The 17988-nt window shown below is 40.0% G+C and overlaps 1 protein-coding gene across 5 annotated transcripts in view; it reads right to left on the bottom strand.

Annotated features, from left to right (window-relative positions):
• The window catches only part of SIPA1L1 (signal induced proliferation associated 1 like 1), a 179684-nt gene extending 162683 nt beyond the window's left edge, over positions 1–17001 (bottom strand). For all 5 annotated transcript variants that reach the window (XR_004380275.1, XM_032837370.1, XM_032837372.1 and 2 more), the window contains exon 1: positions 16942–17001. The gene's annotated coding sequence lies outside the window, so the exon portion shown is untranslated. The remainder of the gene's footprint in view (positions 1–16941) is intronic.
• Positions 17002–17988: the final 987 nt, after the last annotated feature.

Here is a 17988-nt window from a genome sequence, read left to right as displayed (position 1 = left end):
GTAGAGACAACAAGGCATGCTGAAAGATTAGATGCTGGTAACCCACATGGCACTCTGCTGGATATAGAACACAATGAATCAAGGGTAACTCTTCAACGTCTAGATGGGTGGATGGTTCTGGGTGGATGAGTCTCCCGAGAAATTTGGAGTGTTAGGGAAGGTTTAAGGACCGTATGTAGGATGGCCATCGACACTGGTCTGCCTAGGACTGAGAGGCTTTCCCAGAAGGTGTTAAAACCAAGAGAGTCCTGAGCAACCATGTTGAGTTGCGCGCTTGACACAGAAATCAAGAGTTTTGTGCTGACCACTGGAGATCTATGTGGAGATATCAGGGAAGCCGCCAAAACCACAAATCTGAAATAAGTCTGAGCTGGAGATAGAGAAGCAGGTATCACGGAGGTATGCGGTGGGCAGTGAAAGTCGCAGAACTAGATGACATCTCCTCGGAAGAGAAGAGGCCTCCAGGATGGAGCTGGTATTTCTCTTTTTCACAGTTAACTTGTTTATGGTCCAGTTCTCTGCCTCATGGCCACGGCTCTCCAGACTTCACACTCCATGTTTTCGACTCTTACTTTCCAGATCTCCCCAGAAAATCAGAAACACAAAGTAAAATGCACACTTCAGATGCTTCCGGCAAGCCATTTCCGCTCAAACCCTCCATTCTTACTTCCCCCATCCCACCCTTCTGAGCTCCTCTCCTGAGTCACAGAAAAGCCCAAATGTACAGAACAGGTTTCTCATCCATCCTCTCCTGTGCCCTTCCCAAAGCTTCCCAGCAAAGAAATCCACTATTGCTACTGACAAATGTTTTCATTTTCCTACTCCCAATCCCGCATCTCCCTTTTTCTAATTATCCTCAACAAGCTTGACCTTCGACTTTTACAGTCCAAAACTCTCACAATAAAAAAAAAATTCTCAAAATTGAGGAAAAAGAATACAGAAGCAAGTAAGTAAACAACAGAAACCCTCCAAGGGCAAGTTTCAGTTGAGAGGGCCCACAGTTCAGTGCATTAGTCTCTTTGAAAAGACTCCTAACACCCTCGGCTGTAGCTTAACTTGGGTACAGTGGCATTCAGAAAGGGAACAATTACCAGGGTGACTCAACAGATGGCCCATTTAAACTATGGGATTAACACAATGTGTCTGGTGACCTAGTTCAAGTAACTAAATAGAAACCTCCCGATTGGCCAATTTGTGATTGAAAATATCACGTTTGCAGCTGACCTTTGTCAGATCTGACTCTATCTGAACAATCCGGGCAGAGAGAATAAGAGCATAAATAAAACATCAGAAATAATCAAAAGAGGTCCTATGGCTTGGAAGGGCTATAGCAGAATTACCTGGCTTCCCTGTGGGACGGTCCCTTCCCTGTAAAGGCAAGCAAGCATCCTGCCTAGGGAGAACAAGACTCAGGGCATAACAGGGGAGGGGAAAAAAAAATGTTCTCCCACAAAGAAGTCTCTGCCTAAAGGATGGCAAGATAATTGAAATAGTAGGATTCAGAGAGAGTAATCGATGAAAATAAATTACGCCCACAAAATCCCAATCTACTGATAAATGAACCCTGCATTGTGAGGTCCTCTTTAAGGCCAAGGGAGCCACTGTGACTGCCCTTCAGAAGGACTTCTCAAAGCTTTCTCTGGCACTGAACACCACTCAAACTGAATCACTATGAACTCTTACTAGGCATAATAAAGGCGAAGTTCTTTTTTTTAAGATTTTATTTATTTGAGAGAGAGAAAGAGAGAGCAGGGAAAGGGGCAAAAGCAGAGGGAGAAGCAGACTCCCCACTGAGCAAGAAGGCCAACACAGGGCTCGATCCCAGGACCCTGGGATAATGACCTGAGCTGAAGGCAGACGCTCAGGTACCCCAAAGTGAAGAATTTTTAATCATATATTAAGATAAAGAACAGAAAATACAGACTTGAGTTTAAAAACAAGAACAGGAATAATACAACCTCTGAAAGGAAGACCCAACAATTGCTCCCGGTCAAATAGTTTAAGAAGTATCTCATTGTCCACTCATGTCTTTTCATTTCACTTTTATACTGAATACCAAACTTATTTTATTTTTAATTAAGAATATAAGAATTGTTTACATCCTAGTGTAAATTCTATTTAAAACACTGATTCTCCTGTTGCCTATATGTTGATAACTGCATTTCTAGGGCACTTAAAAAAATCACAATAAAACATACATCCATATACAAGGATTTTATCTGATACATAAACACCTTCTATCACCAGTACATTCTTCTCTGTAAAGATATAAAAAAATCCATTGGTAATAAAAGATAAGTTCTTTATCTTTCAAAGTAATTTAAATTTTGTAAATGACGGAAACTCAGTGAATAAAATGCTAGTAACAGACTTTTCATTACATGATTGGGTTTACAGACTTCTGACATGATGATCAAACACAGTAAAGCTATGCAGACGTGTTTAATGGATACTAAGTAGCATACATTTGCCTGAAAGAAGAAATACATAATTCAATTTGTATATATTTAATGTATTTAATTGCTTCACCTTTGTGCCAGTAAAATCACTGAGCAATGCTTTATGTATCTATTCCATTAGCATTAATACACTATTCATGGCTTTATTAATTAATGACCTGAAAATACATTAATCCTTAGTTGGTACCTCCTTTAAGAAATGTATTCTGTGGCATCATTATGGCTCTACAAGGAGAAGCAGAGCTCTTTAATCAGAGAAGCATTCTGACAAACAAAGGAAAAGAAAAAGACATTGTTTGGATAAAGTAACAGAATGAAAACCCTAGGTAGGAATCTTAAAAATGTGTAACTCATGAACATTTACTCATCAAGGAAAGAAAGAGTCTGCTCTGCCAACAGTAACAAGCCTGGGAGCCATCCTACCATCTAGTAGCTCAGAGGTAAAGGAGCCCTGCATGGGAACATTCCAACAAAAAACAAGAACAAACAAACAAGAAAAAATTGTCCTGGAAAATTAATACATTCCCAAATCACTTTCATAATTCAGTTAATTAAAGTGTCTATCTAGTAATAAAATACAGGATAAAAATAAAAAACAAAGTCTTCTGTGAGTTCATGTATTCAAAAACATTGTTTCTGATGTATATAAAGGTCTACAGAGTCCCTGAAGGTACAAAGCAAGGTACTACCATCAGGTGCTGAAGGACTGTTAGGCTAGCTCTTTCCATAAACCAGAGAACAGAAAGCAGTGAGCAGCACAGTTATTCCAACACCTGTGCTTCTGGCTGGATGCGGAAATGGCCTGGGGATGGACACAACTGAGAACAGGTATGTGACCACATGCAGAGGACTAGAGAAACACCCCTCATCTCGGGTGAGCCATTCATTCTTTGGAAGCACTTCCCATGGTTTTAGGGTGAGCTCTTTGGGGGCAGAGACCATGACGTCATCAACCTGGACAGCCCCAGACACCAGCACAGCGAGCCACATTGTACCTGCTCAATAAATAGTTGATAGAAGAATAAATGAATGAGAAGAAGAAAAGCTAGTGAAAGAGAAGAAGTGATTTTCATGGAGGTAGGAGAATGAAGAAGAAAAGGAGGACAAGGGGGAGGAGGACAAAGGGCAGGAGGGAAGTTACTTTTGGGGAAATGAGGCAGAAAACAAAGAGAAGAATGAGGGTAATTCAGCACAAATGTCACAAACAAAGGAAAGCCTGGGAACATGTAGATTGAGAGCTCCATACCTGGAACTAAGGAGATCAAAGAATTATTGGGTTTAGCCACTGTAAAAAAAAAAAAAAAAAAAAAAAAAATGGTATAAACCGAGCAGGAAAACACTGAATATGTTTTCCCCGAGATCACAAATAAGGCAAATATTCCATTCTTAGCACTTCTAGTCAGCCTTATACTGAAAGTTCTAGCTAGTTCAATAAGGCCATTTAAAGCAAATCTTTGCAAAAGGTATAAATCTTTAAAAAGATATACAGATGGGAAATGAAAAAGTAAAAGTGTCGGGATTCACAGATACCTAGAATCATATATGTCAATAATCCTAGAAAACACACATGCACACAATATTAGAACCATCAAGAGAATTTAGGAGTTTTGCAGGTCAGTATGCAAACAGCAAGTGAACAACTGGAAATGAAATCTTAAAGCATCATTCACAGAAGCATTAAAAAACTCATATACCAAATGGAAGATGTGAGAAACCTCTATATTGAACACTACAAAATGCTCAGAGAAATTAAGTGGAGAGGTTTATGGATGAGAAGACTTAGTATCACCAAATGTCTATTCTCCAGAAATTGAAAATTAGGTTCAATGAAATCCCAGTCAAAATCTAGAAAGCTTTAGGGGCACCTGGTTGGCTCAATCAGTACAGCATAGGACTCTTGATATTGGGGTTGTGAGTTCAAGCCCCATGTTAGATACAGATAGGGAACTGTATCATACAGATACAGTTAGATCTCTGTATCTTTCCCAAGCTTTATGGGAAAAAAACACAGTTGATTCTAAAATTTACAGGAAAATGTAAAGAATCTATAATAGTCAAAACAATTATAAAAACAAGAACAAAGTTAGAAGACTTCACTATTTCACTTCAAAACTTATTATAGAGCTGCGATATTCAAGACAGCAGGTAACTGCCCTAAGGACAACAGAGCAGCGAAACAGAAGAGAGTCCAGGAATAGACTCACACAAAGATGGGCAACTGACTTTCAACCAAAACACCAGCTCAGTTAATAGAAATGTCTTTTAATAAATGGTACTAGATGTGTGTATATATTTGTGTGTGTGTGTGTGTGTGTGTGTGTGTGTATGTATATATATATAGGGAAATATATATATATATTTTTCCCTATATATATATTTTTCCCCTATATATATATGTATTTTCCCCCATATATATATATATATATATATATATATATATATGTCATATATATATAAAAGTCACCTCAACAACTGTCTTATTTCATATCCCTAAAAGATTAAAGTTAGGTTATCAAGCTAAATGTAGAAGATAAAACCCTAAAGCATCTTTTAGTAAATATAGGAAAATATACTCCCAATATTGTACAGGCAAGGATTTCTCAAATAACACACAGTAAAGCACTGACCATGAAAAATGATAAATTAAATTTAAAATAAAACCTTCCTCTCACCAAGAAACATTGTATGTGTCTGTGTTTATGTGTATCTTTATTACTTAAATACATATAGTATTTTAATATATATTTAAAATCTTGCAGCTAAATAACTAAAAGATAATTCAATAATAATTTAGAAAAACAGTCAATACTTGAAAAAAGATACTCTGCAAAAAAAAAGAGAGAGAGAGAGAGATAAATGGCCAAGAAGCACATGAAAAGATCCCCAAAATTATTAGACTTCAGGAAAAGACAAACTAAAACCACAATGAGATAGTGTTTCACACTCAGCCCACCAGAAACAGCTAAAATGAAAACCAAAACAAAACCTGACAACACCAAATGCTGATAAAAACGGGGAACAATTAGAACCTCACACATTGTTGGTATAAAATGGCACAACCACTTTGGAGAAATAGTTTGATGGGCTCTTAGCAAAACATCCATCTACTCCATGATCTAACAATTCTACTCCCAGGTATCTACCCAAGAGAAATGAAAATACATGCCCAGAAAATGACTTCATAAGGATGCTTATAGCGGCCTTATTCCTAAGAGCCAATGACTAGACACAGCCCAAATCTTAATACTTAAGATCTATGCATTTTATTGCATGCATATGACATCTCAAAAAATGAAAAACAAAAATCTTGAAGACAAAGGGTAGAAGAGTGATGACGTCAAACTCCTCTCCCCCATGCTTGTCTTCCCTGTGCAGGGAACGAGAGAGGATGACAGATCTGTGACAGGTAGGAAGATCTGTGCTGGACAGAGAAAGAGCTGGAGGGTGTTGACAGGCAAAGTAGCAATGAGCTGGGAGAGATAGAATGACACAAAGGTGAGAGGACCACGAGACGGACGGGATGAAGGGGTCACCTGTGGACAGGAGCAGGGCCTCACAGAGCATGGCGTGAAGCAAGGAGAACAGAGCGACGAAGGAGATGGGAGCTGGGAAGTAGGCTTGCCCTGCCTTTGTCTCCTCCATCTCCTCCAGTTCCCAGGTGTGAGGAAGTCCTCTGCTCCATCGATGGAAAAGGTATGAAAAGAGAATGTTGAGGTAGCGCTGCCCAGCGGCCATAGGCCCGCCTAAAAGAACGAGAGTGTGCGGGCAGAGCTGGACTCTCTCGTTAGAGCAAAGCCTGCATTGTGTCGACACAGATTATCTTTCTGAGAACGAAGTATGCAAGGACCCATCTGTTCCCTGCCCTTCAAGTGACTTGTTTTGCTACTTTTAACACAGAACTATGTCGCTGGGCCTGTATTTACTTTCCTTAAAATGGAGATATCACAGACTAATAAATGCACGAATCCTTAGGTTAGCCAAACATTCTCAATATGGAACATGTTCTCTAGGCTGATTTACTCACCAATAGATGGAACTTAACATTTAATAATGGCCCAATAAAAGAGTTAATTCACCTCATATGGGGTCCTGAATTATATACACTGACTAGACGTGGAGACAAGAAATTGCTTCTTTGTAGCATAAACAAGTCTGGTTGCTATGGAAGTTACAACTTGGACTTTCTTTTCTCCGCATGTTTGAGTCCTCTTGCTTTCACCCCAATTCCAGTTTAAAAGGCCTCTATAATTAAGTTTAAATATCATCTCTCTTTTGAAGGAGGAGACTTCTATGCTAACAAGAATTTAAAATATTTTCATCAAGGTCCATCAAGTGTTTCCACAGCCACTTTCTTCTTTTTCTTATTCAGCCAAGACATCACTTCCAAGATAACTGATAACTTTTGTGTTAGCCTCGTTATAATTCTGTGCTTAAAAATCAAACAAACAAACAAAACCCAAATACCTAAAAACAAATTCCATGAATCAACTTTATCACAGCCTCCCGTTGAATTTGATTTCAATAAACAGACAGTCCCCAATGTATGATGGTTCAACTTAATGATTTTTTTGCTTTACAATGGTGCAAAAGCAAGAGAATGCATATTTGGAATTTTGAATTTTGATCTTTTCCCAGGCTAGTGATACATGTTAAGATCCTATCTCCGGATGCTGGGCAGTGACCGCCAGCCACAGGGCCCAGTCAGCCACGTGATCTTGAGGGTAAACCACCAGTACACCGACTGCCATCCTGTACCCATAGCACCGTTCTGCTTTTCATGCTCAGAGCAGCGCTCAACAAATTACATGAGATCTTAAACACTTTATTGTAAAACAGGCTTTATGACCGACGATGTTGTCCACCTTCAGGCTCATGAAAATGTTCTGAGCACGTCAAGGCAGGCTAGGTAGGCCAAGCCTCATGTTCAGCAGGATCAGTGTATTAAATGCATTTTTTACTTCTGCGATTTTCAACTTAGAATGGGTTTATTGGGACAGAACCCCTCCTAAGTCGAGGAAGATCTGTATATTGGAAAGGAAGAACCTACAATGTCTCTCGAATCAGACAGCCTTAAAACACATGCCACCATCCGCCCATCTCCTCCCCTGAGTTAAACAAGCCGCAGAGAGTGAGCCATTAGTGTTTGGAAACAATTCCAAGAGGCCTGGGGATGTAAATGAAGACAGTATTTTCAGAGCTCCCCGAGAGTCGGCAGGGGTCCACTACTGAGAGCCGGGGAGGCGTTTCTGATGAGGCGGTCGCCGCCAATGCAGAAGCACCTATCGTCCTGTCTGCGGACGTGACGTGGCCGCATCCCACTGGAGGCACCTGATCAGACAGTACCCGCAGAAATTGGGTCGCTTCACCCACAGAGGCTTGAGGGCTTAGACGAGAACAGCTCTGCTTTGTAGATCCTCTGGGAGAGAGAGGAAACAGTCTTTTTTCCCCCCTCTTAACTGTCCTCACAAGTTCTACTTTCTGTAGACCAGGTCACATCTCTAAGTCAGAACGGTCTTTCCCATGGATTTGTACCAACTAAAAAGCCTGAGGGCAAAGAGTTAATCCAAAACAAAAAGCAATATTCTATACAAAAGCTCAACCAAGGCAACAAAGTCCATCTGCCAGAGAAGCAGGATCCTGGCTGAACGAGGAGACTGAGACTCTGAAGTAATTTTTCACATGGCCAAGAACTTCATGGTCATTGCCAACAGACCATTACTGCCATATATGAAGGGCAGTGACTCCTGTGTTTGTAAATATTGTGAAATGTCAGGAACTCATTTTAATGCAACATACATTACAACATTTGTTCAATATGCAAATCATTTTTCTGCCATAAAAGGTCCAGGCAGATTAAAAAAAAAAAAAACACAAAAACAAACAAACAAAAACAGCATCATCAAGAACTAGCTATTCCCCAGAAACAGGATTATCAGAAGTAGCCGGTTCTTAGATGGAAGGTCATGAACTAAGCAGAATATTTGTAGTCACCCACTCTAGCAGAGAATAATAGTAAGGACGATTTATGATACTTCTCCTTTTTATGATATTTTATAGTTTACTAGAGCATTTTTGTATTCATTATCTCATTTGGGAAAATGGGGCAAGTCCATGCGCGACTACAGGAAACATCCCAGCGTCAAACAGACCACTTGGCCTTAGGAAGCTCACAGAAAAACAATGTTCTCCTCCACCCTTAGAGGAAAACAACTAGCAAAACTGAAATAATTGCATCTTCTCTTGTGCTAAAGAACAGCTGAGAAACCATAACTGAGAAACTATTTTATAGACCATGGTGTTCTCCCAGATTGGAAACACCCTGTGCCTGCAGTCAGTGGTATGGGACATTCAATAATCATGACCAAAAAAGGATCTGCAAAACAAAGACAAACTACTTAAGAAACCAGACTCTTTTCCTTTTGTTCTCTCCTTTCTTTCTTTCTCCTTCAACTTTGTTGTTGTTTTTCAAGCATTGAAACCCAGAAGAATGGTCCTGCTTTGCCTTTTGTATCCAGAAATAGCAGAAAACAGACACAAACTCCTCCAAAAAGCACCATGACCCTGCCTCTATTCTGTAACATCAGGAAGAGAGTGAACTTGACAATGAAGTTTAAAGAACTGGTGATAAGGACAGAGATCCGAGGTAGCAAACCAGAAGAGGTAGAAGAGAAACACTAAAGCATCCAGGCAGCATTCCTCCAGACTAACTCCAGATTAACTGCCTTTCTGGCCAAGGGATTATCCCTAATGTAGGGATTCTAAGCTTTGGTTTCACGCCACCTCTAGGGGACTCCAAGAACTCAAATGTGAGATTTCAGAACAAAATTTTAATTCAACCAATTTACGGAGAACAATGAAATGTAAGAATGGCTAGAAATCACCTCTATGGGAACTAGACAACAATGTACCTTCTTAACTTGAAACCTGAATCATTTCTCACACTTTTCATTCCTCTAGAGAAAGAAAAGAAAAATCCTGGAGTATAACAGTAGGGAAGAAGATTTAATTTTTTTAAAAAGCACCCCCACTTACCTCCTAGCCTCCTCACAGAAATAATGAAGGAGGAACTCATCTAAAACAAATTAGAAGGGCAGTTTTAAGGACTATTTTTCTTTCTGCTAGCTCTGCAAGTCAAACTTTCTATTAACTGAGCATCTACTATGGGAGAAGTGGGGGGAAAAAAAAACCACTGACAAGTTAACTATTGCTCAAAAGCTGTCCTCAGACACTGGTTAGGAAATAGTGGCTACCTGGTGCAAGGAAGTCTACAGAAGAAACAGCTGATGGAGGAAGGGCAAAGCTAGCAACTTCCCTTTTTAGACTACAAATTCCTCACCCGAACTCTTTACTCTCTTATTTTTTTTTTCCCAGATCAGGTCCACCACTTCATTCTTTACTTGAACTCGATTTTATTCTCATCCTCCACTTTGAAAAAGTCAGTCTAGGGGCGCCTGGGTGGCTCAGCGCATTAAGCCTCTGCCTTTGGCTCAGGTCATGATCTCAGGGTCCTAGGATCCAGCCCTGCGTCAGGCTCCTTGCCCAATGGGAAGCCTACTTCTCCCTCTGCCTGCCGTTCCCCTGCTTGTGCTTTCTGACAAATAAATAATTAAAATCATAAAAAAAAAAGACAACTGTTCAAAACTACTAAATATCATTGTGCAATATCTAAATGTCCCACAGGTAAAACTGGTAGGAAAGATAGGATTATTATTTATTAATGACTTTTAAAAAAATGAATTAAAATTTGCTTTCTTCAACCACTGAAATACAAAGACCTCAATTTGATATTTAAAACTAAAAACACTCTCTGCTCGGCAGGGAGCCTATTTCCTCCCCACCTCTGCCTGCCTCTCTGCCTACTTGTGATCTTTCTCTCTCTCTGTCAAATAAATAAAATCTTAAAAAAAAAAATACTTAAAACTAAAAACACATTGTGACATCAATGAACCTAAGTTTGAGTGTTTTCCCATAATACAAACTTACCAAGTAATGTCAAACCTGGCACTATTTGCCTGACAGAATTCCATGGTCTCTCAAGGGAAGACACTGCAATGGCAAAAGTGAAGTCAGCAAGCTACGCTGTGTAACAAACGTTCTAACATTAACAGCTTCGGCATTAACACTCTTCCAAAAATCCTCACTGCCTTCCAGGGGTGGAGCCTCCCAAAGAATTCCAGGCTAACATTTAACCAGACGCAGCGCCAAAACTGAATGATACCACAAAATGCAGACTTCCTCTAAAACAACTTTTACACTCTCTACTTGGAAGAGAGGACAACGGGCAAAGCTCTCATCATTTGTTCTGTTTACACCACAATGGCTTCAGGACAAGAAACTGGGGCGTGGGGGGGGTGCTCATTACCCGGCAACGGGCTGGAGCGCATCACTGCTCATGGAGAATGGCTCGGTGAGGGACACTTGAAAGTGGCCCACTGGAGGCCGAGAGGGCTGTGGCATGCCACGTTATTTTGGGCCTCTGAGAAGGAGGCCAACAAACAAATGCTCAGAAACTATCACAACACCACAAAGGACAAATACTTTTAGATCCAGGGAGATGTCTGTTGCTTGAGTTTTTGTGGTGTGATGATTTGCAAACCACACAGTCACCCAAGTTATTGTAAACCGAAGCCTGAAGCAGGAACATCAGAGCGCGAGTCAGTGCAGAACTCCACAGATTCGCAATGTTGCGTTGCTCAGTTGTGGCAAGCTGTCACAGGGCAGGGAAGGGAGAGGAGAGATGAGGCACATCAGAGAGGAGGTCGCAGGGGACAGATATGCCGTATTGAAAGAAAGAAAGAGAGCGAGCGAGAGAGAGAGAGAAAGCGAGCCAGCCAGCCCAGGAGAGACTCTGACATTCAGTTATCCCTGGAGAATTACCACACGCAGCCTTCGGTTGCTTGACTCTTCTCTCTTATCTTTCCATCAGGGGAGCAGAATGTATTTCTTTTAAAAGCACACTATTCTACTCTTTCTATAAAGCAGCTTATTTCACAATACACCTTCACTTAAAAAAGAAAAACAAGAACTATGCCATACTCGTGAAAATCTCTCCCTCAAAATGGATGGTAACAAAAGGTAGCCAGTATGGGCCCCAGTCCAGCTTGTCTCTGAAGAGGCTATCTCCTTACCCTGTGACGACGTGATGACAACCTGTGGAACTAAATACGGACAGCAGTTTAGAGGATACGAGGTTTAACACGTACCATATAGAGGTATTTCAGGGTTTCTGGTGCCACCACCATCCATCCTTATTCAGAACTGGGGTGAGGGACGTGTCTGTGTTTTAATGGCATGCTCTGTGTTCTGTGAGAACACATTATTAGCCAATGTTAATAACAGCTACTTCTAGATGGCACAATTCTACATGGTTCTCACTTTGGTTTTCATCTTTATGGTTATCTGTTTTTACATTTTCATAAGGACATATTATTTTTATTAAAGTTATTTTTTAAATATGCTGGGAGACAGTATTAAATGAGATATTCTTCATGCTTTGAATAAATACAACTGAATGGATGTTATTCCAAATGATCATCAAAATACAAGTCAAGGATCAAATTAAAGCAACAATTAATGCTGGGCCTTGGCCTAAATCTTTACAAGCAGTAAGTTCTATACCCTTGCAGCGCATCGAGATCCACTGACCTCCATCTTTAAATGAAGCCTTTATGTAGTACAGGGAGTACATTATCAAATTTTAGGGATGGGGTCAAATATCCAGACAGAAATAGAGACAGCCTGTCTATCTTCACACACAGTTTAGCAAAGTTCTCCGGATTACAGAAGGGGCACTTAACCCTACAGACCAGACTAATTCTATTTAATTAGTCTGAGAATTAAAAAAAAAAAAAAAAAATGAGAGGGGAAGTTTTGGTCGGGAATTAGCATTCACTCAGAACACTGATATTTCCTTGGCACGAAGTTAGAAGGCATTTGCTCCTAAGGGGATAGGACAATCAAACATAAAACTCCTTTAGGTATTTTTATATTCACTAAGAACTTTAGAATTCTTGACTAAGGTTTTACAATTCACTGCACCCATCAAACAAGAGGTACTGACTGGCATGGAAGAAATAATTTACAGAAAGTAACCTGGAAACCATCAAGTGATGTTAAATTCCCACTAGAGATACAGCTTTCACACACCTCTGTTTATGTATTGGCTAATGACCCAATTGTTTACACAATATGCAAACTCAGGGGAAAAAGGTTGGGTGATTTGTATTTGGTACTGAGGCATGGTCTCGTGGTTCCTAATTGCAGAAAGAAATTAAGCGGAAGGTTAATTGCGTATCAAGCAAGTCCTTGGGACAAACAGGATCCCAGTTCTCCATGAACACACCCTAAACTGCAAATAGGAAGGTCTCTGTGTTTGTTTTTAGGGAAAAAAGTTTAGCTAACCACATTAATACAGAATTTTGCCAAGGGTATTCATAAAATACTTCACCTCTTTCTTAGAAACTCACTCTAACATCTACCAACTTAAATCAGCGTATGCTAATAATAATTTTATAATTTGAACGCCTGATCTCCAACAACTCCAAAGTGAATGTGGCCATGTCTAACAGGGAGCCAATGCCCTAGATAAAGAGAAACAACCTAACTCACATGTTTATGCACAGATACCCACAGACACAAAACAGTGGATAGATCCGCAAGATACGCAATTACACGGTGAACGGTGGCTTTCTTCTGCTTCCTGTCAACAGATGCATTCCTAGGAGATGCTCATTCACATATATTCCAAAATGAAAATAAAGATTTATCCATGCACCAAAAGGTCAACTCACAAGTTGAAAATCTGGTCTTTTTGCTATGGATTAGTCTGCTTCTCTTTTTCTCTTTAGAGCAGACACAGTAAGATAGTAAGCCCTGGGCAAGACCCCTAATGCACCATCAGAGAAAACCCAAAGGGAAAAAAAAAATTAAAAGGCTGACTTTCTATATATAGTCTTATCTTTAACCTAAATGATTTATAAATGTCCGCCACTTCAGAATGAATATGAATATTTTCAAGATTTTGCTACAAAGTAAGTTGAAATAAAGTACACTTTTTATTTGGCGAAGATAGAAACTTTCACCAACTTCATTGTCAGGTACCTAACAGGTCTCAACAGGTCTGTTGACCCTTTATTTTGAGAAAGGGAAGAAAAGGGTAACAAAATTCTATCCTAAATATGAGAGATATTGATGAGTGGGGCAAGTTAGAAGGAAGCAAAATAAACACAATAGAACCTTCTAGGATTTCCCTGTAACCCCGGTTGTGGTGTGGAGATTAAGCTGAGGCTCCAGAGAACAAGAGCGTCCCTGGATTCCCTTTCCTGAAAGACGGACAAGCAACAGTTCACCAAAGGGAGGGATACAGAGCTTAGAGGAATATTCTAAAACAAACCCACAAAATCAAAACTGTTTTACAAATGTCGAATATTCAACTGCTTTGTATTCTATCTAGAGAAGAAATCCAGTTCCCCAAATGTGTAAGTATCCTCTTGAGTATTTTCACAAAGAACAAGTCTCCCTTTCTCAGTCCCCCAATCCAAATAAAGAATAGAAAACATTTAGTAGCATTCCAGATAATTTGTGCCAATTTAGATGATTCATGTATTGCTTTCCCAGACTAAATGGTTATGGCCAGTGCTTTCAAGTCAACAAGGGTGCGGAGAGCAAGACCTAATTACAGGTCTGAGTCACTGTCTAGAAGTTCTCTCAGCCCTATGGACCATCCCCCACAAAGGCACCATTTCATTTTGAGGTATAAAATCAAGCCAAGCTTACCAATCCCTTTATATAAAAAAAAAATAAGAAAATACCATTACACACACACACACAAAACAAACACATCAGTTCACAATACCGATTTCTCAAAAAAAAAAAAAAATTTCAGTAGGCTGCGTCCATTAAAAAGCAACTATAACATTAAATTTTTTAAATAAGAAAATGCATATAAAATATACTATGGGATTAAAATGTAAATATCTTGCATTTCTTATATTTGGTCTGATGTATAACATGGCATGTGCTATCTTGAATTCTGGTCATCTTTCAATGGGAGAGTAGCTTTTTTCACAAGGGCCTCACTGGGCATTTCCACTGATGGCTATAATCAACTCACACTGGCAACATTTTAATTTAAAATCCTGGGTCCACATTGAAGGAAAAAAACCTAAGATAGTTATATTTAAATAAAATTAAAAGGAGGACCCATTCTTTTAACAACAGAAAAATGCATGTACATAGCACAAAACCCCCATTTGATTCCAACAAAAGATGTTATTGTTTTCCTTCCCGTAACATGTACACAGTATATATATGAACTAAGGAGAAAATATCTTTTGAGCTTACTTTTTTTTTTCCCATACATCAAACATTTAAACAAAAATAACATCCTAGGAAAAAAGAAAGAAGTTCTCTTCTGATTGTCATAAATCTTTCTCTGACACTCTATCAGCAATTATGTCCCCAAGTGAAGGAATTAATGATCCCTGAATGGAAATGACTGTTTAGTTCTGTGCAGGCCACATTCCAAACAAGAATAAGGGGTAACATGAATCCTCCAAGAGCAACAGAAGGAGTTATTTGATCGCAGAAGTTAAATGACTTGAGATCTATTTCCAACAAGAACGATACAAAATGATCTCCAGCTCAGACACAAAAGGAAATAATGACACAGTGCCAGTGACTGAGGTCCTGTGTTTCAAAGCACCATGTTTCCCAACCTGTTCACAGGAGTGGATGCCTCTTCTGGAACTGCTGCCACCAATATAAGGAACAAAATGACGTTTCAGAATGCATGAGAGTAAATTCTCTAAGTGTGATGGCAGGAAAATGCAGATTTATCTAAGTCTACCAAAAGCAAGCCTTCTGAGCACAGGCTATTTAAACACAAGTCGAGCCTGCATGGGAGTACAGAAGCAGGTGAGGAAAGGGAACTCACTAGCAGACCAGACACCGATTCAGAGAATAAGATAAAACGCTGTCCACATGTTGATTAAACTCAACAACATATAGTCTAACACATTTAGTATAGATCACTAGGATGTCTAGTGTCTCAGAACAAATTTATGGCCTCTTTCCATGATCCTGAATTTATTCGCAACTCCTCTGTGATTTTAAAGAACAAATGTACATAGTATCTACATTTACCTGAAGTTAAAGAGCATGCAGAAAAATCGTACCGCACAAATGCAATAAAAGCACAGGCAAATGCATGGGGAAAAATACGGAGTAAGAGCAGGATAATGAATTGTTCCTCGGAGCCAGAGAAGGGTGCTGCTGTTAGGGGCATTACCCTAGATTTTTAACTGTTCCATAGAAATGGTAATCATTCAATTTCACTAGTGTATTACAGGGAGAGTACATATGGGTATATGTATTATTCCTTATACAACTGTTTTTAAATCTGAAAACACAAAAAACAGGTCCATACTGCCAAATATACACCTGGATGGGGGCTGGTTTTCAGGTGGGAAAAAGCCAAGACCCTTTTCAGAGTTCACAGGCCAAGTGGGTTGTTTAAAAGGCAGAACCTTCTGGAGGGAAAGAGACAGAGTGAAAGCAATCTATTTTACTCTCCTGTCTCTGAATCCTAAATCACTCCATCAGTTAACTGTTCAGAGTGGAGAGGGCGTCAGTCAACACCAGCAGCATACCCTGCCAGTTTAATTTAACGGAATTATTTTGCCTTGCTTTGCAATTACTCCCACATTCCCCAGGGAGAAACTAATGGATTACTAAAAACAAAATGGAGATTAAGTGAATCACTTCGGATGTTCTGGCTCCCAGTGTAAACTGGCTTAAACAAAAAGGAAGTGCATTGGCTCAAAAGCTGGGCCTTCGGGAGGCCTCAGGGCTGGCTTCTCTGTCCTCCGCCCTGGGTGGCTTCTTGCTCAGGCTGCAGCCACAGCAGATCTCCTGCCAGCATGGAACAGCACCCAGAGGAAGAGAAAGGGGGGCGGACTCTTCCTGCAGGCTCGTTTCAGGTATGAGACGGCCTAGGCCAGGAGCTCCTGGCGAACATGCCTTCCAGTCTCACTGGCTGGGATAGGAGCACGCGACCTTCCTGAAACCATACTTCTGTCCAGGTAACGCCCAACACAGAGCATTTGTCCATGAGGACTCAAGCATGGACAAAGCAGGGATGGGCTTGCCCCTAACCAGGGCCGACCCTGGAGCTCCCACATGGGAGATGGATGGGCTGCGGGATACGGATCCAACCCTAACGTCCGCTCTGCTAGTACTGACCGGAAACAGGCTGAGCACGACTGTGTTTATCTGAAGATGAAATTAATCACTGCCGTGATGAATTTCTGTATAAAGCTACCAACTCAAGAAGTAGATGACCAAATGAAATGATCCCTTTGAGAAAAGCAGAGTGTTAAAAACTTTTGTTTCTGTACTTCCTCTGCTCCAATGAAAAACTTGAAGACATAATGTCAACACATTTTAAAGCACAGAGGTCATAGAAGTAGAGGATAGTACTTACTATATTCTTGTGCCATGGCTGCAGAAATTTAGACAATAGCATCCATATTAATAGTATTAATAGTGAATAACCTGAAAAGAAAAGAAAAATATACGGTAGTTTTAAAAGCAGTTTAAAAAACAGAAAAAAAAAAATAGCTAAGTGCACAAGAAATCTCATTAAAAGAAAAGAGTTGCAAAATAAAAGTTTTATCTTTTTTCTGAAAGAGGCAAACCAACCTAGGCAGCTGCATTTAAATTAGAAGTTAGAGAAAACAGGGGTGCCTAGGTGGCTCAGTGGGCTGAGTGTCTGACTTGGGTTTGGGTCACATCTCAGGGTCCTGGGATCAGGATCCTGCGCCGCATCGGGCTCTGGGCTCGGCGGGGAGTTTGAGTGTCCTTCTGCCCCTCTCCCCACCCTCTCTGTCTCTCAAATAAATAAATAAAATCTTTAAAAAAAAGAAGAAGAAAACATCTGCAGTGTTAGAGTATCTCTAAATACCTTCAGATCATCTGTATCTACTGTCAAACAAATTAAATATATTTTAATCAACTAACATTGCCCTGGACTGCTATTTGTAAAACTGAAACAAAAACACAATTATTAAATGGACCTCAAAAACCATGCAGTCCATCCCCTAGAAAACCTACCTACCCTCTTCAAATCACTACGAACTGAAGTCAGATAAGTCAGCTTCAATTTCTACATTTCTAAACTCAGGGATATGAGGGAATAGGTCTCAGAATACATACATATATTGGATCAAATTTCTGACAGCATGTTTATTAGAACTTTGAATAGTCAGAATACCATGGAACACTAAAGAAACACACCCACAGAACTAGGAACCCCAAGACCCTGGAAAGGTTTTGAGTATTTGAAAGTGAAAGGTGAGAACTTTGTCCCTATTCGGACTTCAGGACAAATAACAATATAGCGAATCACACTGTTAATTAAGAAGGACTTAAAAACATAAAAATCGCTCTCTGCTATGATATTTCCGGGGGATGGCGTGCCCTGACAAGGCAGGGAGTAGGTATTGTCCACGTATCTACAAATACCGCGTCT

Source organism: Lontra canadensis, unplaced genomic scaffold, assembly GCF_010015895.1.
Source record: "Lontra canadensis isolate GAN:19392208 unplaced genomic scaffold, GSC_riverotter_1.0 scaffold98, whole genome shotgun sequence".
NCBI lineage: Eukaryota > Metazoa > Chordata > Mammalia > Carnivora > Mustelidae > Lontra > Lontra canadensis.
Note: the sequence above shows the minus strand (reverse complement) of the source record. Positions and strands in the feature narration are given on the sequence as shown.